The following is a 19,573-nucleotide window of genomic DNA, read 5'->3' on the forward strand; positions in this document are numbered from 1 at the left end:
AGAGGTGTGGGAGGGGAAAACAGGAGGGAAAGAGGCTTCAGCCAATCAGGCTGCATTAGTTAAGTCTGAGGGGAAGCAGAGAAGCAAAAAAAGACAACCCAGCATGCCCTGCAACTTCTCTTTTGTGTACCAAATTTTCTGTGTACCAAATTATGAGTCAGATAAACTGGGGAATGATAATTTATCAACAAGAAAAGTAATAGTGATTTTAACTTTTGGATTGCCTGATTAGCATCCTTATTACTTGTTTACTAGATAAAAATAAAGAATTGATTTTTGATTTTATGCCCGACAGTTACTCTTTAAAGCGAACACTCAGGATCCTAATGACGCTTCCCTCAGCAGTAACAAGCCCCAATTGCTAAACGTGGCCCCCCGTTGCGAAGTGTGGCCCCCCTTCATATCGGGAGGAGGACCAGGAGGAGGAGCTGCTTAGCGCATGCACAGTGGCAAGGAGCCCAGGGCTCTGTGCTACTGCATATGCACGGGCCGGCTCATTCAGCTATTGCGTGCACTTGAACCAGTAAGATGAGCTGCGTGGCCCCAATGTGATTAACGACAATGCATTGTAGCTAATCTTCGGGGGGGGGGGGGGGGCGCACTCAGCAAAAGAGGGACCAAGGAATAGCAAGGGAAGCCTCAAAAAGATCCCGAGACTTCCCTCTCTTAAGGTAGGTATCTGATTTTGTACCCAAGCTTCGGCTCGGGTACACTTTAATAAGCTTGTGGCTGCATCTGAGAAGTGGTCGCTGGATACACTATAATATATAAATATAGCAGCTATGCAGTAAAATGTAATGGCAACTTTCAGAGCAGATAAACTGTACTTTGGGAATTTGTAGACAGACAATATTACTTGTGCACAAAAACAAATATGATAATTTTATTAGTGAGTGGGTAATAAAAAATAGGAAAAACACATTTTTATTGAATGTTTTGTCAGAGTTTTATCCCACTTTAACATTTTCTTACTCTGCTTGCTCATTTAGCAGACTGGATATTTCAAAAATGTCAATAGGCTTTAATTGGCGTTCATCCAAATAGGATCCTCTGTGTGTGCTTGTATATAGGACTGTAGCAGGGACATTAGACTGTAAGTTCTTTAAATTGCAAGGACAGATGTATCAATCAATATTCATTACCAAGTACTCTGCTAAGCCCTCAAAGCTATATAAATAAATAACTTACTTATGAGGAAAATGAATACGTATTCTATGGACATTAAATGAATATTACAGCAAGTACAAGACATTGTGCACCTACCCCATCAGTTCTTCCCGCAGGACAGTTCTGTACTGACGCGGATGGTCATCACGTGCAGATATACGTCTAAACACAGAATCCCGGCATCAGGTGAGGACACCATGAAGATTACTCAGCAGCTTAAGAAAATTCCGCATTCCTATTGAGGTGTAAGGCGACTGATTGCATCATACGTTAAGGAGATATTAAAGGCACATAGGGTCTTTTACTCACTATCTTCTGTCTGAAGATGAGAGTCTACAATGAATGGTGTAATAAATGAAATTTCATGTCTGTACATTATTACCACCAGAGTCTGTGTGCTCCGAATAGGCGGATGATACAAGATTCTGGTGGAACATGCTTTAGAATGGTCTTTATTCCTTAGGGCATACATTTGTTTTTAGCAATGTGATTTTTTGCCATGAGTAGTGATAATACTTGGAATATTTGTAACATGATGTTACCGATATTCTTGTACGGTTATCATAGTTTTTTTTGTGTGTGTGTTAAGGGGCACCAAGGGGAGGCAAGGGAAGGGTTGTGAATTTTAAGTGGTTATATACCTCCTTAACCACTTCCGTGCGAGCAGTCTCTGGTCCCTTAAAGGAAACCCAAGATTAATAAAGGTTTTCACATACCTGGGACTTCCTCCAGCCACCTCTGCAGCAATCGCTCCCACGCTGTCTTACTCCATTTCCTCCTTCTGCCGATTAAAGCCCTGTAAGTTTGGCCATTCGGGGCGCACTGCTTATGTGCGGCCCAGCCGTATCTGCCCCACCACGCTCCTGTGGCTGGGAGCGTTCTGTGCCTGCGCAGTATTCATGATAGGGGTGTGCACGCAGCAGCACTGCGCATGCGCCGACTGGCCCCGACTGACCAAACTTATGGGCCTTCTACCGGCAGAAGGAGGAGGCGGAGGAGGATGGCGTGGAAGCGATTGCAGCAGAGGAGGCTGCAGGAAGACTCAGGTATATATAAAATTTTTATATTCATTTGTTTCTGGTACACTTTAGGGACCAGAAGCTTTTTTTTTCTCCAAAGCAAGGAGTGATCACTGTGATTGGCTTACAGTGATCATGGGGTCAGGAGCCAAAGAAATTGTCTCCTGACTGAGATACAAAGCTCTGCTGTCAGCGTGATGGCAAAGTGAGTGGCCGGCAGCGTCACTGGATCAGCAAAACAATGGGAACGGCAGTTGTGCGTGAACGGTGAAGTTGAAATGTACACCCTAGCAGGCTTAGAGGATACGTCCAGGCAAATTAAAAAACAAAAATCCACTTACCTGGGGCTTCCTCCAGCCCCTGGCAGCTGTCTTGTGCCCTTGCCACAACTCCAGTGGCTCCCAGTCTCCTCCACTGCAGATGCTGACCTCGCCAGGTAGGCTTCCGGGTTGGTTTCTTTTGGGCTCCACCACGTAGGTCGCGTGATCACGCTGACGTCAACAGGATGGTACTGCGCAGGAGCGGAACTACTGCGCCTGCACAGTACCGTCCTGATGAAGTCAGCCCAACCACGTGCGTGACCCGCGTGGTGGAGCGCAGAAGAAGCCGACCCGGAAGCTGACGTGGCGAGGTCAGCATCTGCAGCGAAGGAGACCGGGAGCCACTGGAGCTGTGGCGAGGGCACTGGACAGCTGCCAGGGTCTGGAGGAAGCCCCAGGTAAGTGGATTTTTGTTTTTTAATTTGCCTGGACATATCCTTTAAGAGGACATAAACAGGGCGTAGATTTCAACTGCTGTGCCCCAGAAGCTGTTTAGATAGTGTAGAAACTCCCATCTAGCTATTGGAGTAATCAGTTGCATACAGCAATATTGCAGCTGTACAGCGATCCCTGGCCAAAGCGTTGCCAGTTTCAACGGGTTCCCAGGTGGTCATTACACACTGCATACTGACCACATGGAGACCCTAGAATGAAATTCCCTTCTCTTTATTTTGACATATGTAAATTTACACTACTGATGAAAAATTATATGTCATTTAACTATAGTTTAAAAAAAAAAAACCTTTTCCCATTGTAAGTTTAAAAGATTTTCTCAAGAACTACTAGGTCTTTTTGAAATATTTTCCCTTGTTTCCACTGTTCTCCTTAACAAACCCTGAAAATTTGGTGATTTACGCATGCATGGGAGGTTTGCTATTAATCACTGAAGTCGGCAGTCGGCAGCAATTAGTGCAGACACAAATTTTCAGAAACGAACATTCGCAAAAATGCTCGCATAAATGTTAATTTGCTGGGAACAGTCCACTGATGAACATATTTGTTCATCACTACTCATAAGTGACATAACTATCTGAGGAACATAGAGCTTGGTGGGAAGGAGGGTTCCTCCAATGCTCCCAAGCAGCCATCTCTCATTGGGTAGATGTGGTAATGTTGGAAGTGGTGCACCATCAAACTTTCATTGCAGGGGACTATGATTTGTATTTATGCCGCTGCCATTCTTTACCTCCTATGTAAAGGCAGAACAGATGATGTAGCTGTAGTCATAACTTCCTGATTTGCCACACCTACTGAACAAACATTGCACAGCCATTGCACAAACACTGCAGCCATGCCTTTTTGATAGGCCAAGTCAAAAACTGATGTCATAGACATCACAATTTGACCAACTGGAATGCTCATTATGGGCTGTTTTAGCTTATCATCTTCTGCAACAAATATTTTCATCATCAGAATGAAATACCATTAACGAAAAAACCTCAGTCCTCCCCAAAAAGGACTTTTATGACTGAGCATCGGGATAATGTCATGTATCCATGGCAACCTGCCTGGCAGTGAATTGGAGAAACTCCATACGTCGTTGCTTTAGGAAACTGCCAGCTGAAATTTGTCAGATGAAAAGGACCAGTGCAATGTCTGTGGACACATCATAGGAGCTGTGGTTTCCTTAGCATGCTGAAAACTGACCTGCAAGGTCTCTGTGCCAGTAGATATTTTAAACAATCGGAGAACATGCAAACAAAGGCATTTTTTTTTATTATTATTATATGACAAAGCAAAAAGTCATCTTTCACTATTCAGGTTAATTTCTATTGTATATACTATTTTTTGCAAATAGAAAGTTGCCCATTTCAAAATAAGGCACACAACCAATTCAACCAATTTTTAATGAATAACAAAGTGAGAATAAACAGAGCTGACAATTACACTACCTAATTTGTACATAGGTGAAAAACATGTCAAACATTACTTGTCTTGGAAACTAATACCGTAGTCAGTAAATAGCTTATTTTATCCAATGTGCTACAAATGTTTATTTTATTTCCAACTGTTTTGTTAATTTTCAAGACACAACATGGAGAAGAGAAGAAATAAAATATATTTAGTTATACAAGTAAATATGTTAATATAAGTGTCAGTATGATTAGACACTGGTGATGGACTGATATATTTCTACAGCCAGGATGTTCATCCGACTAACTTGATTTGCACACTAGTTGTTGACACCAACTTTTTTGTGTTTTAACAGTAGTAGCAGCCCCTCTAGGGACCACTCTGGTCTTATTTCTTTAAGTACTGACTGGTTAGATATTCTAGTAGTCCAGGGAACTCTCTGTAGCTTTTTCCACACCCACAGTTCAAAAGCATTGATTTATCCACGCAAGACCTTACTTGTAGTCCAACTTTCACAGGTATATGTTACTACTGGGTGAACCATAGCTTTAACTACCGTTATTTGTGTCAGAATTCTAGCGGTTTTATTTATACAGGAAAAGCTGTCATATGTGTATGTTTTAAGTTTTAATGTTCTATGCAAAATTTCATTGTAAACTGTAAAGTTGGGGTACTTCTTTAATATATTGCTCTGAGACATCTCAGCATTTTCCAGGCTGTGAATCTTATAATATTATTTTAGTTACAGACGCTAAAACATTCTTGTTTATGTTAGTGCACTTGTCTGCGGCCTTGACATTTGAAAGATGCTTCTGTGTGAAGACTGAAAAGAAACACATTTAAAACTCACATTACTGCAGCAGATATATATATACATTTTGCTCAGTTATTACATATAAATATTATTAATCTAAATATTAATAAACAATACAGTTCTTCTAAAGAAATAAATAATTATTGTTAAACCCTATATAATAGAATATATTACTTTGAAATACAGTTAAATATTAGATTCTGCAGTGAAAGTTTCAAAACACATTAGAAGCTTTCCACATGAATGTTTGGGTTAGGAGGTCTTATCAAAAATTCTGGAATGTTAATAGATTTTTTCTATTGTCCCGTATTTAGGACAATTATGCCACCTGGCGGTTTTCATAGTTTTATATAATTAATATTATTAATACAGCTTGATATGTATACGATGAAATGCTGACATCTGCCGGGTGAAAGTATTATATTTATTAATCTGAAAGGCAAATATATAGAACATGATTTTATATTATTAAATGTTAATGTGCAGTTATATTGTGAGAAAACGCGGAAAAGCCGCCGCGAGTACTCAGAGTAAGGCGGCTAATTCCGCTTCCAACATGGCATCCACTAGCCTGACGGAGCGCGGAGAAACCGCCGCATGCCCAGTGAACAAGGCAGCGGATTCCGCGTCCGACGCGGCGGGTTGCACGCATGGGCCTACCACTAGCAGTATGGCTGAACGCAGGGAAACCGCCGCATGCTCTGACAGCGGTGCAGCTGGCCCCGCGTTCAAACCAGCAGATATATTACAACACATGTCTGGTGTGGCTGGGACTGATAGTCCACACAGGATCAGAAGGACGCGCGCGCGTGTTGAGAGACAGAGCCTTTATGACAGTCAGAAGGGTGTCAGCTGATCCAGCCGATCAGCTGAAATTCTATCAGGTTTCATTGGTCCAGCACTTAGGGGAGGCGCCGGAGAGCGCTTGTGTATATATACTGGGTGCTGGTCATTTCTCTGGTGTCTGGCGTTGCGATCACTACGTGGTAGCACTCAGACCTTGTCAGTATCTGTGATATTTTCTGTGTTATTACTTTAGGCTAGTTCCAGGGTGTTGATGATCAAAGAACTCACACCCAAGACTAGGGAACTGTATTACCATTCTGTTATACTTCAGACTAGTTCCAGGGTGTTGATTATCAAGGAACTCACACCCAAGACTAGGGAACTGTATTACCATTCTGTTATTACTTCAGACTAGTTCCAGGGTGTTGATGATTAAGGAACTCACACCCAAGACTAGGGAACTGTATTACCATTCTGTTATACTTCAGACTAGTTCCAGGGTGTTGATGATCAAGGAACTCACACCCAAGACTAGGGAACTGTATTATCACTCTGTTATATATCAGACTAGTTCCAGGGTGTTGATGATCACGGAGCTCACACCTAAGACTAGGCATTGTTATTATCTGTTATGACTTTCTGCTTTCCTGACCACTCTCTTGATATCTGATTTGGTACTTCGCTATATCTGATACTCTGTTGCTGAACCCTGCTTGTCTTTAGATTCCGAATCTGTCTCCTGTCTCTGTATCTGATCTGTCTGTCTGTGGCCGATCTGGCCTGTCCGACCTCGAGAACTATCTTCCCTGTTTGGACATAGTTCACAGACCTGTCAGTGACACTTCACCATTGGTGTCACACACTCTCTGGTCCTTCCCACTCTCAGCCTGGCTCCGCCCCTTGGGGAGCATCAGACCATTGGAAGGAACCTGTTCTCTGAGCAGTATCTCTTACTGCCTGGCACCCTCTATACGGGTGCTTTCCTCAAAGTATTACTGTTGCACAAACACTCATATTACTCAGGTGTCCAAAGATTAGAAATATATCTGATTATCGGTGATACTGCAGATCATCAATAATCGGGTATATATCTGTATTTTCGGTGATACTGCAGATCACCGATGATCAGATCCTCTCTGTGTTACACCGATCGTTACAGAATGCCAGACCCCCAAAAATGCAAATGGACGCACACACCGACCGTCTGGGCGCACTTACCACTTCGGTGGATACCATCAACCAAGTGCTGGGTAATCACCGGGCGTTAATTGACGCTTTGTCCGGGTCTTTACAAACCCTCCAGATGGCTGTGGACGAAGTGCGATCTCCTCCTAGCACAGACATACGTATGCCTGTACCTGAAAAATGTTCTGGTCACAGATCTGATTTCTGAAATTTTAGGAGTAGAGTGTTATCATACTTTGAGTTGAGACCTAGATCTTCAAGAACTATGGCCCAAAGGGTCACATTTATTAAGACTTTGTTATCAGGCGATTCTCAGACCTGGGCATACAGTCTACCCGCTGGAGACTTAGCCCTAACCTCTGTAGATGCATTTTTTAAAGCCATGGCAATAATTTACGATGATCCAGACATTGCCTCGACTTCTGAGTGGAAGCTCAAGTTATTACGTCAAGGCAAGAGTCCGGTCGAGGAGTATGCTGCTTAATTCAGAAGGTGGTCAGTATCAGCCAGGTGGGACACCTTTGCTCTGTTAGATTGTTTCCTATCAGGATTGTCAGATGAGGTCTCTGATCTTATGTTAAGTCAGCCTGAACCTAAGACCATTGATGAGGCCATTTCATCGGCCATCAGGATCGACCGTAGGCTACGCTATCAGAGACAGACCCGGGGTAGAAATCATGTAAAGATGGTGTCCTATACTGCACCTCCTGTGACTCCACCTCCTCCCGTTTCGCCTCCACCCGAGCCGATGCAGATTGGCCGGTCGAAGTTGTCTCAGGTGGAGCGGAGACGCAGGATTTCAGAGCAGTTGTGTCTTTATTGTGCAGAGGGGGGTCATAGAGTACAGAATTGCCCTAAGAAATCGGGAAACGCTACTGCCTAGGAGTAGTTGGGGGTAATACCCTAGGCGTACAACTTTTACCCCTAGATGATAAAAGATTGCTTCTTCCTTGTACGATTGCATGGGAAGATAAATCTGAAGTCACTGAGGCCTTCGTTGATTCATTTTATGGATTACGAATTTGCTAAAAAATCGGGTATTCCGCTCACCCCGGTAACACCACCTATCCAGGTTACGGCAACGTAGCCGTCCTCTGTCTCAGACACCAGAGGTGGGAGTCACTATAGGGGTGCTGCATAGGGAGAAGTTGCATTTTTTTGTGTTACACATGACAACCTCCACTATCATCCTTGGCATGCCTTGGTTACACCTTCACTCCCCTCAGATTAATTTGGCCACTGGTCAGCTAACAAGCTGGTCAGCCCATTGCTTTCATCATTGTTTAGTGAGGGTGACCTTGGGTCAGACCAGGATTCATGTGGAGGGAGTACCGGAACAATATTCTGAATTTTCAGATGTGTTTTGTCCCAAAGCTGCAGATAAACTACCTCCACATCGCCCCTTCGATTGCCCCATCGATCTCCGATCTGGTTGTATGCCCCCTAGAGGTCATCTCTACAATTTGTCTGGGCCGGAAAAGGTGGCCATGCGAGACTACATCCGTGAAAACTTAGCTAAGGGTTTCATTCGCCCTTCCCGGTCGCCTGCCGGAGCAGGTTTCTTTTTTGTAAAGAAAAAAGACGGAGGCCTTCGGCCATGCATTGATTACCGGGGCCTGAATAAAATCACAGTAAAAAATCGCTATCCATTGCCTTTGATAGACGATTTATTCACTCAGGTCACCAATGCTAAGATTTTCTCGAAATTGGATTTGCGGGGTGCATACAACCTGGTGCGGATCAGAGAGGGCGATGAGTGGAAGACGGCCTTTAACACACCCGATGGGCATTACGAGTACCTGGTGATGCCCTTCGGGTTGTGTAACGCCCCGGCCGTCTTTCAGGAACTCATTAACGAAGTATTCAGGGAGGTGTTGGGTAAATTTGTCCTGGTATATCTGGATGATATACTAATCTTCTCAGATAACCTCTCTGAGCACAGGGCTCATGTCAAATTTGTGCTGCACAAGTTAAGACAGAACATGCTTTATGCTAAATTGGAGAAATGCATTTTTGAGGTAACATCTGTCACTTTTCTGGGGTACATAATTTCCACCTCGGGCCTTTCTATGGATCCTGCCAAAGTCTCTGCTGTCCTGGAGTGGCCTTAGCCAGTGGGACTAAAATCTCTCCAGAGATTTTTAGGATTCGCTAATTACTATAGAAGGTTCATAAAGGGGTACTCCACAGTCATAGTACCCCTCACCAGTCTCACAAAGAAAGGGGCAGATACCAACCACTGGTCCCCCGAAGCTCTAGCTGCTTTCTCCACTTTGAAAGAAATGTTTTGCTCTGCACCCATTTTGAGACACGTCGACACCTCCTATCCTTTTATTGTGGAGGTGGACGCCTCGGAGGTCGGGGTAGGGGCTGTGCTGTCTCAGCGTTCTGGGTTGCAGGGAAGGTTACACCCGTGTGCCTATTTCTCTCGTAGGTTTTCACCAGCAGAGAAAAACTACGATATAGGCAACAGGGAGCTCCTAGCCATTAAATTGGCCTTCGAAGAATGGCGTTATTGGCTAGAAGGAGCAGAACATACGATGACCGTTTACACTGATCACAAGAATTTGGAATACATTGAGGGGGCTATGAGATTGAGTCCCTGTCAGGCTCGGTGGTCACTGTTTTTCTCGAGATTCAGATTTGTAATTACGTATACTCCGGGTAGTAAAAACGTTAAAGCAGACGCTTTGTCCAGATACTTTGAGCCAGAGACAGCACAGCCCTCAGACCCAGAGACTATTATCCCACAGAGAGTGGTGTTGGCAGCCACAGAGACCTGGAAAAACTGGATGGAGACTTTAAGTCCCTTCCAGCAGGATGTCCCTGAAGGAAAGCCTGAAGGGGTGATCTTTGTACCACTGCCATTTCGTCTCTAGATATTGCAGATGTTCCACTCCCACACAAATGCTGGACATCCTGAGGCCACCAGAACACAGGACCTTGTTGATAGGTGTGCTTGGTGGCCTTCATTGGCAACTGACTGCAAGGAGTATATTAGAGAGTGTGCAGTATGTGCAAAAAGCAAACCCTCCCGTCTGCCACCTGTGGGAACGTTGCATCCTTTGCCCACCCCGAGTGAACCATGGACCCATTTGTCCATGGATTTTGTGGGTGAGCTTCCGAGGTCTGAGGGCATGTCGGTCATTTGGGCGGTAGTCGACCGTTTCAGTAAAATGTCCCATTTTGTGCCCCTGAAAGGACTCCCCTCGGCCCAGGAACTGGCCGATCTTTTCATCATCCACATTTTCCGGCTACATGGCATTCCGGAAAACATTGTGTCAGATCGGGGAGTCCAATTTGTTTCTAAATTTTGGAGGGCATTTTGTCATCAAATGGGCATGGAACTGTCATTTTCGTCGGGCTACCACCCACAGACCAATGGTCGGACTGAGAGATTTAATCAGTCATTGGAGCAGTTTCTAAGGTGTTATGTTGCGGATGCGCAAAATGATTGGGTCAAGTTCTTGCCGTTTGCAGAATTTGCGCACAATAATTTGAAAAGCTCTTCCTCTGGATTTTCTCCGTTTCAGGTGGTAACTGGAAAGTTGCCTATGTTCTCTCCACTGCCAGTAGCTTCCACTCCGTTTCCAGCTTTGGAGGCCTGGCAAAAGTCATTTAAGAACATTTGGGGGATCGTGAAAAATAATTTGGAGAAGGCTTTTCAAAGTCAGAAAGGTCAAGCTGACAAGAAACACTCCTTAGAGTGGAAGTTCCGGCCAGGAGACTTGGTCTGGGTGTCCACGCGTCATTTGACTCTGAAACAGCCCTCGCCCAAGTTAGGACCCAGATTTGTGGGCCCTTTTCCAGTGACCAGAAAGATCAACAATGTTACTTATGCCATTGATCTCCCTGCCAGCATGCGTGGTGTAAGATCCTTTCATGTGTCCCTGCTTAAGCCAGCAGTTCATGTAGGTTCCACTCCTCCTCCTCCTGTGATGGTAGATGACCAACCTGAGTACGAAGTAGAAAAGATTTTAGACTCACGTGTTGTACAGAACTCAGTGCAGTATCTAGTTCACTGGAAAGGGTATGGTATTGAGGAGAGAACATGGGTACCTGAGTGTCACATGCATGCGGATAAATTAAGGAGGGAGTTCCACGCTTTATATCCTGAGAAACCGGGTAGGAGCTGTCCGGAGTCCACTCCTCAGGGGGGGGGGGGTACTGTGAGAAAACGCGGAAAAGCCGCCGCAAGTACTCAGAGTAAGGCGGCTAATTCCGCGTCCAACATGGCATCCACTAGCCTGACGGAGCGCGGAGAAACCGCCGCATGCCCAGTGAACAAGGCGGGGGATTCCGCGTCTGACGCGGCGGGTTGCACGCATGGGCCTACCACTAGCAGTATGGCTGAACGCGGGGAAACTGTCGCATGCTCTGACAGCGGTGCGGCTGGCCCCACGTTTAAACCAGCAGATACATTACAACACATGTCTGGTGTGGCTGGGACTGATAGTCCACACAGGTTCAGAAGGACGCGCGCGCGCGTTGAGAGGCAGAGCCTTTATGACAGTCAGAAGGGTGTCAGCTGATCCAGCCGATCAGCTGACAATTCTATCAGGTTTCATTGGTCCAGCACTTAGGGGAGGCGCCAGAGAGCGCTTGTGTATATATATATACTGGGTGCTGGTCATTTCTCTGGTGTCTGGCGTTGCGATCACTACGTGGTAGCACTCAGACCTTGTCAGTATCTGTGATATTTTCTGTGTTATTACTTCAGGCTAGTTCCAGGGTGTTGATGATCAAGGAACTCACACCCAAGACTAGGGAACTGTATTACCATTCTGTTATACTTCAGACTAGTTCCAGGGTGTTGATTATCAAGGAACTCACACCCAAGACTAGGGAACTGTATTACCATTCTGTTATTACTTCAGACTAGTTCCAGGGTGTTGATGATCAAGGAACTCACACCCAAGACTAGGGAACTGTATTGCCATTCTGTTATTACTTCAGACTAGTTCCAGGGTGTTGATGATCAAGGAACTCACATCCAAGACTAGGGAACTGTATTACCATTCTGTTATATATCAGACTAGTTCCAGGGTGTTGATGATCACGGAGCTCACACCTAAGACTAGGCATTGTTATTATCTGTTATGACTTTCTGCTTTCCTGACCACTCTCTTGATCTCTGATTTGGTACTTCGCTATATCTGATACTCTGTTGCTGAACCCTGCTTGTCTTTAGATTCCGAATCTGTCTCCTGTCTCTGTATCTGATCTGTCTGTCTGTTGCCGACCTGGCCTGTCCGACCTCGAGAACTGTCTTCCCTGTTTGGAGATAGTTTACAGACCTGTCAGTGACACTTCACCATTGGTGTCACTCACTCTCTGGTCCTTCCCTCTCTCAGCCTGGCTCCGCCCCTTGGGGAGCATCAGACCATTGGAAGTAACCTGTTCTCTGAGCAGTATCTCTTACTGCCTGGCACCCTCTATACGGGTGCTTTCCTCAAAGTATTAATGTTGCACAAACACTCATATTACTCAGGTGTCCAGAGGTTAGAAATATATCTGATTATCGGTGATACTGCAGATCATCAATAATCGGGTATATATCTGTATTTTTGGTGATACTGCAGATCACCGATGATCAGATCCTCTCTGTGTTACACCGATCGTTACAGAATGCCAGACCCCCAAAAATGCAAATGGACGCACACACCGACCATCTGGGCGCACTTACCACTTCGGTGGATACCATCAACCAAGTGCTGGGTAATCACCGGGCGTTAATTGACGCTTTGTCCGGGTCTTTACAAACCCTCCAGACGGCTGTATACGAAGTGCGATCTCCTCCTAGCACAGACATACGTATGCCTGTACCTGAAAAATGTTCTGGTCACAGATCTGATTTCCGAAATTTTAGGAGTAGAGTGTTATCATACTTTGAGTTGAGACCTACGTTACATATATTTTATATGATTAATTGTTTTAAGAAGAAGAATATACTAAGCTTTATATTTAAATAGGTATATTAGAAGCCCTGTATGTTTCAATAAGCCTTAAATTGCTGAAGACTCTTACAGTGTCAGCCTGACCAATCTTATTTCTGGGAAAGAAGAGGCACATTCCAAACTAATTAGTAGAGGGGACATTATCAGAAATGCGCCATGAATGACATTGTTTAGTCTCAATGTCTGGGTGTGAAGGTTAGCAGAGTTACCGCCGCCGCAAGCGGTAGCAGGGCGGCGGTTTCTGAGGCTCAGCCGGCAGTTTCCACCGCACAGTCAGTTTGTGACATCTTGCCTCAGGGCAGCAGGGACACCGGCCGGCGGCATGGCAGCGGTTCCCATTACTCAGCCGACATCTACTAATCTTCTTGCCAACACGGATACTGCACACAGTCTCTCTGTCACTCAGAGGTTGAGGCTTACTTGCGCGCGGGCCAAGCGACAGGACCTTTATGCTAGTAGAAGGGCTGTCAGCTGACCAAGCCGGTCAGCTGACTCCTTCCGCTCTTCTGATTGGATGAATAACTGGGGCGGAGCTGAGGAGCTCTTCCAGTACATATAGGACCTGTATGCCAGTCATTCCCTGTCTGCTGTTGTGAATACTATATGTGCTAGCTCTCAGACCTTAGCTAGATCCAACAGTGTGCCAGAACCGGCAGGAGCTGGGAATCCACACTGAGTCAGTTTCTTGATAGCTTAAAGTACTAATTGCATTGTTTATCTGTTATGACCACTTGCTTGCCTGACTACGCTCTAGTCTTCTGATTCTGTACCTTGCCTTTCTGATCTCGTTGCCGAACCATTGCCGATTGCACTATACACTGATCCTGTCTCTCGATTCTGTACTGTCTCTGTCCGTGAGTTGCTGAACCTGCCTGTCTGAGTACGCTACCCTCAGTCTAGGTATCTAGCCTGAGGGGTTCCAGTATTTCCGCTCCTCAGAAATACTACGCTGCATTAAGGTCTAAATCACCCATTCCCATCTTGGTGTGTTCAGCCTTAAACCGAGGTCTCCTAGCCTTGGGGACTCTCGGTAGCAGCATAGTTGATCCCCTCATTCCACCTGGTGATCTCATTACTTTGCAGATTAGAATCTTATTGTCTATTGAACCTTGCCTGCAGTAGTGTCTTTGACTCATTTGTGTTCCTGGAACTCCTGCTCCTCAGGAATTCCTAATTTGTTATTGTTGCACCAAGCACTCACACTTTAGGTGTCCAGAGGTTAGTTCATACTCGCATTATTGATGATTCTGCAGATCATCCATAATCGGGTATATCTGTATTTTTGGCGATTCTGCACATCGCCAACAATCAGATTCTCTCTTTGGGCTGACACCAATCGTTACAGAACAGCAGACCAAACAAAATGGAATTACTGCACAGTCAACTGGAGGTCCTGACTACTGCTGCCAACACTCTTACCGGAGTGGTCAATACACAGCAGACTCAGATCGCTCAAATGTCTGAATCAGTTGTGGTACTCCAGAATACTGTAAAAGCAGTACAATCCCCTTCTGTCTCTGACCTTAAGATGGATGTGCCTGCTAAGTTCTCAGGACATACGTCCGATTTTCAGAATTTTAAGAGTCGCGTTCTTGCGTACTTTGAAATGAGGCCCAATTTGTCAGGGTCCGAACACCAGAGAGTCATTTTAATTAAGACGTTACTCTCTGGCGATTACCAGACCTGGGCATACGGGTTGCCACCCGAGCATGAGGCTTTAAAGTCTGTGCATGACTTCTTTGAAGCTATGGCCGTCTTGTACGATGACCCTGATAGGGCCGGTACAGCTGAAAGGAACATTAAGAAGCTCACCCAGGGGCGTTACACGGCGGAAGCCTATGCCGCTGAATTCAGGAAGTGGGTGGGGTCCACAAGATGGGGATCTTTTGCCCTTCTAGACCGATTTCTTTCTGGTCTTTCTGATCCTATTGATGATTTAATGTTAGGACATCCAGATCCTAAAACTCTTGATGAAGCAATTTCCTTGGCTGTTAGAATGGATCGACGTTTACGCTTCCATAAACAGTTCCGGGGAAAAAGGGGCATAAAACCAGTTTTTTGTATTTCCTCTCCGTCTGAGTCACCTTCGGACGAGCCAATGCAGATTGGTCGTTCCAGATTGACGCAGATTGAGAAAATGCGCAGGAGATCTGAGGGGTTATGTTTTTATTGTGCTGAGGAAGGCCATGTGGTACAGAATTGTCCAAAGAAGTCGGGAAAACGCTGCCGCCTAGGTGTAGTTAGAGGTAATACTCTGGGCGAGCCACTGTCACCTCTAAATAAGAATCGAGTCAATATCCTGTGTTCCATTACTTGGAACAATCAGGTGTTCACGTCTGAAGCTTTTGTGGACTCTGGCTCAGAGGCCAATTTTATTGATTATGATTTTGTAAAGAGATTGGGTATTCCTGTACATTCTTTGGACCGACAATTCATGATCACGGCCATTGATGATTCTCCTCTGCAGAATAAACGTTCTTTGTCTCAGACACCACCTCTAGTATGAACTGTGGGAGTTTTACATAAGGAAAGATTACAATTCTTTGTGTTACAAATGGCGACCTCTACTATCGTCTTGGGAATGCCATGGTTGCAGCAGCATTCCCCACAGATTGATTGGGCCTCCGGCCAGTTACTCAGCTGGTCGGAATATTGTCATGCCCACTGTTTAGAGAAAGTCACAATCTGCTCTACTCAGGTTCTAGTGGAGGGTGTACCAGTACAATACTCTGAGTTTGCGGATGTGTTTTGTCCCAAGGCTGCTGATAAACTCCCGCCTCGTCGGAGTTTCAACTGTCCCATTGAGTTAAGATCAGGGTGCATGCCTCCTAGAGGCCATTTGTATAACTTATCGGGTCCTGAAAAGATTGCTATGCAGGAGTATATCAAAGAGAATTTGGCCAAAGGGTTCATCCGTTCCTCCCGATCACCAGCTGGAGCAGGGTTCTTTTTTGTACAGAAAAAGGATGGTGGCCTTAGGCCTTGTATTGATTATCGTAGTTTGAATAAGATCACAGTGAAGAACCGTTATCCTCTGCCACTGATTGACAATCTATTCGCACAAATAACCAATGCCAGCATCTTTTCCAAGTTTGATTTACGGGGTGCATACAACCTGATACGTATTAGGGACGGTGACGAGTGGAAAACGGCCTTCAACACACCGGACGGCCATTGCGAGTATTTGGCCATGCCCTTTGGGTTGTGTAACGCTCCAGCCGTTTTCCAAGAGTTGATTAACGAGGTTTTTAGAGAGGTCTTGGGAAAATTCGTATTAGTTTATCTTGATGATATACTGATCTTTTCTCCTAACCTTTCTGAGCACAGGAAGCATGTACGTTATGTGTTGGAAAAACTGAGACAGAATTCTCTGTATGCTAAACTCGAGAAGTGCCTGTTTGAGGTTACGGAGGTCTCGTTTTTGGGTTACGAGTGGAAAACGGCCTTCAACACACCGGACGGCCATTGCGAGTATTTGGCCATGCCCTTTGGGTTGTGTAACGCTCCAGCCGTTTTCCAAGAGTTGATTAACGAGGTTTTTAGAGAGGTCTTGGGAAAATTCGTATTAGTTTATCTTGATGATATACTGATCTTTTCTCCTAACCTTTCTGAGCACAGGAAGCATGTACGTTATGTGTTGGAAAAACTGAGACAGAATTCTCTGTATGCTAAACTCGAGAAGTGCCTGTTTGAGGTTACGGAGGTCTCGTTTTTGGGTTACGTGATCTCGACCACTGGGCTCTCTATGGGTCCTCAGAAAGTGACTGCTGTGCTGGATTGGCCTCAACCAGGCGGGTTGAAGGCGCTCCAGAGATTCATTGGCTTCGCCAATTATTATAGAAGGTTTATAAAGGGCTTTTCTGCAGTGATATCACCACTTACCCGCATGACCAAGAAGGGTGCAGATTCTTACCACTGGTCTTCCGAGGCCCAGGAAGCCTTCATTCAGTTAAAAAAGTTGTTTTGCTCAGCACCCATCTTGAGACATGTGGACGTTTCCCTCCCCTTCATAGTCGAAGTAGATGCTTCAGAAATTGGGGTAAGGGCTGTCTTGTCTCAACGCTCGGGGTCTTTAGGCAAGGTCCACCCTTGTGCCTATTTTTCACGTAGGTTTTCCCCTGCTGAGAGAAACTACGATGTGGGCAATAGGGAATTGCTGGCCATCAAACTTGCCTTCGAGGAGTGGCGACATTGGTTAGAGGGTGCAGAGCATACCATTACTGTGTACACTGATCACAAAAATTTGGAGTACATTGAAGGAGCCAAGAGGCTTAGTCCACGACAAGCCCGTTGGTCCTTATTTTTTTCGAGGTTTAGGTTTGTCATCACTTACACCCCTGGTAGTAAGAATGTTAAGGCTGACGCTCTCTCCAGATGCTCTGAACCGGAGACAGCTCAACCTACTCTTCCCGAGAACATCTTGTGGCGCAAGGTTGTGCTTGCGGCCACGGAAACTTGGGAAGATTGGGCTGCCACATTGACGGCCTATCAGCTTGATACCCCAGAAAGAAAGCCGGAAGGAGTTCTCTTTGTGCCCATGCCCTTTCGGTTACAGATCCTGCAACTTTTCCACACCCATAAGAACGCAGGTCATCCTGGGGTCACTCGCACTCTGGATCTCCTCACCCGATGTGTTTAGTGGCCTTACTTGGCATCTGATTGCAAGGAGTTTGTCAGGGAGTGTGTTGTATGTGCCAGGAGCAAACCGTCTCGTCAGGCCCCTGCGGGTACTTTACAGCCTCTCCCAGTTCTGAGTGAACCCTGGACTCATTTGTCCATGGACTTTATTAGGGAGCTTCCCAAGTCCGAGGGCATGTCTGTCATATGGGTGGTGGTGGACAGATTCAGCAAGATGGCCCACTTTGTCCCTCTTAAAGGGTTCCCCTCTGCTCAGGAGTTGGCTGATCTCTTTGTGCAACATATCTTCCGGCTGCATGGAATCCCGGATGATGTGGTTTCAGATAGAGGGGTCCAATTTGTGTCGAAATTCTGGAGGGCCTTTTGTCATGGTATGGGTATGAAGCTGTCATTTTCATCTGGGTATCACCCACAGACCAACGGGCAGACAGAAAGGGTTAACCAGGCTCTGGAACAGTTTCTCAGGTGCTATGTGGTCGATGCTCAGACTGATTGGGTTAAGTTTCTACCCTTTGCGGAGTTTGCGCACAATAATTTGAGGAATACTTCCACTGGACTCTCTCCATTTCAGGTGGTCTCTGGAAGGTCTCCCAAATTTTCCCCGTTGCCAGTTTGTTTTTCTCCCTTCCCTGCCCTAGAGGACTGGCAAAGAACACTGAAAGATCTTTGGGGACAAGTAAGGAAGAGTTTGGGAACAGCCTTCCAGACTCAGAAAAGACAGGCCGATAAGAGACGTTCTGCTGAGTGGCATTTTGCTCCAGGTGACAAGGTTTGGGTGTCTACCAAACACTTAGCACTCAGACAACCATCGGCCAAATTGGGTCCTAGGTTCATAGGGCCTTACTCAGTAGCCAAAAAGATCAATGATGTCTCCTATGTGATTGATCTCCCGGCCAGTATGAGATGTGGTAGGTCTTTTCACGTCTCATTGCTGAAGCCAGCAGTGTATGTGGATTCCTCTCCTCCTCCCCCTGTGATAGTAGAGGGCCAAACAGAATACAAGGTGGAGAAAATTTTGGATTCTCGCCTCGTACAGAATTCTGTACAGTATCTGGTCCATTGAAAGGGGTATGGTGTGGAGGATAGGTCTTGGGTCTCAAAGGACCGCATGCATGCTGAGAAATTGAGAAAGAGATTTCATCAGTTACACCCTGAGAAGCCGGGTAAGAAGTGTCCGGAGGCCACTCCTCAAGGTGGGGGGGGGGGGGTACTGTGAAGGTTAGCAGAGTTACCGCCGCCACAAGCAGTAGCAGGGTGGCGGTTTCTGCGGCTCAGCTGGCGGTTTCCACCGCACAGTCAGTTTGTGACATCTTGCCTCAGGGCAGCAGGGACACCGCCGCCGCGGCCGGCAGCATGGCAGCAGTTCCCACTACTCAGTCGGCATCTACTAATCTTCTTGCCAACACGGATACTGCACACAGTCTCTCTGTCACTCAGAGGTTGAGGCTTACGCGTGCGGGCCAAGCGACAGGACACAGGCCACATCAGACGCACGCTGCCGTGTGCAAACCGCCGAGCTGGACCCGGGAACCAGCCGCCTCGCTCCCAGTCCACGCGGCGGCTTTTCCGCAATCTATTACAGTACCCAACCCCTGAGGAGTGGACTCCGGACACTTCCCACCAGGCTTTCCCGGATGCGAGTCATGGAATTCCTTCTTTAATTTTTCTGCGTGCATGCGACAATCTGGCACCCAAGTTCTCTCCTCTATGCTATATCCCTTCCAGTGAACCAGATACTGCACTGCGACAATCTGGCACCCAAGTTCTCTCCTCTATGCTATATCCCTTCCAGTGAACCAGATACTGCACAAGGTTCTGCACAAGGCGGGAGTC

Source organism: Hyperolius riggenbachi, chromosome 9 (assembly GCF_040937935.1).
Source record: "Hyperolius riggenbachi isolate aHypRig1 chromosome 9, aHypRig1.pri, whole genome shotgun sequence".
NCBI lineage: Eukaryota > Metazoa > Chordata > Amphibia > Anura > Hyperoliidae > Hyperolius > Hyperolius riggenbachi.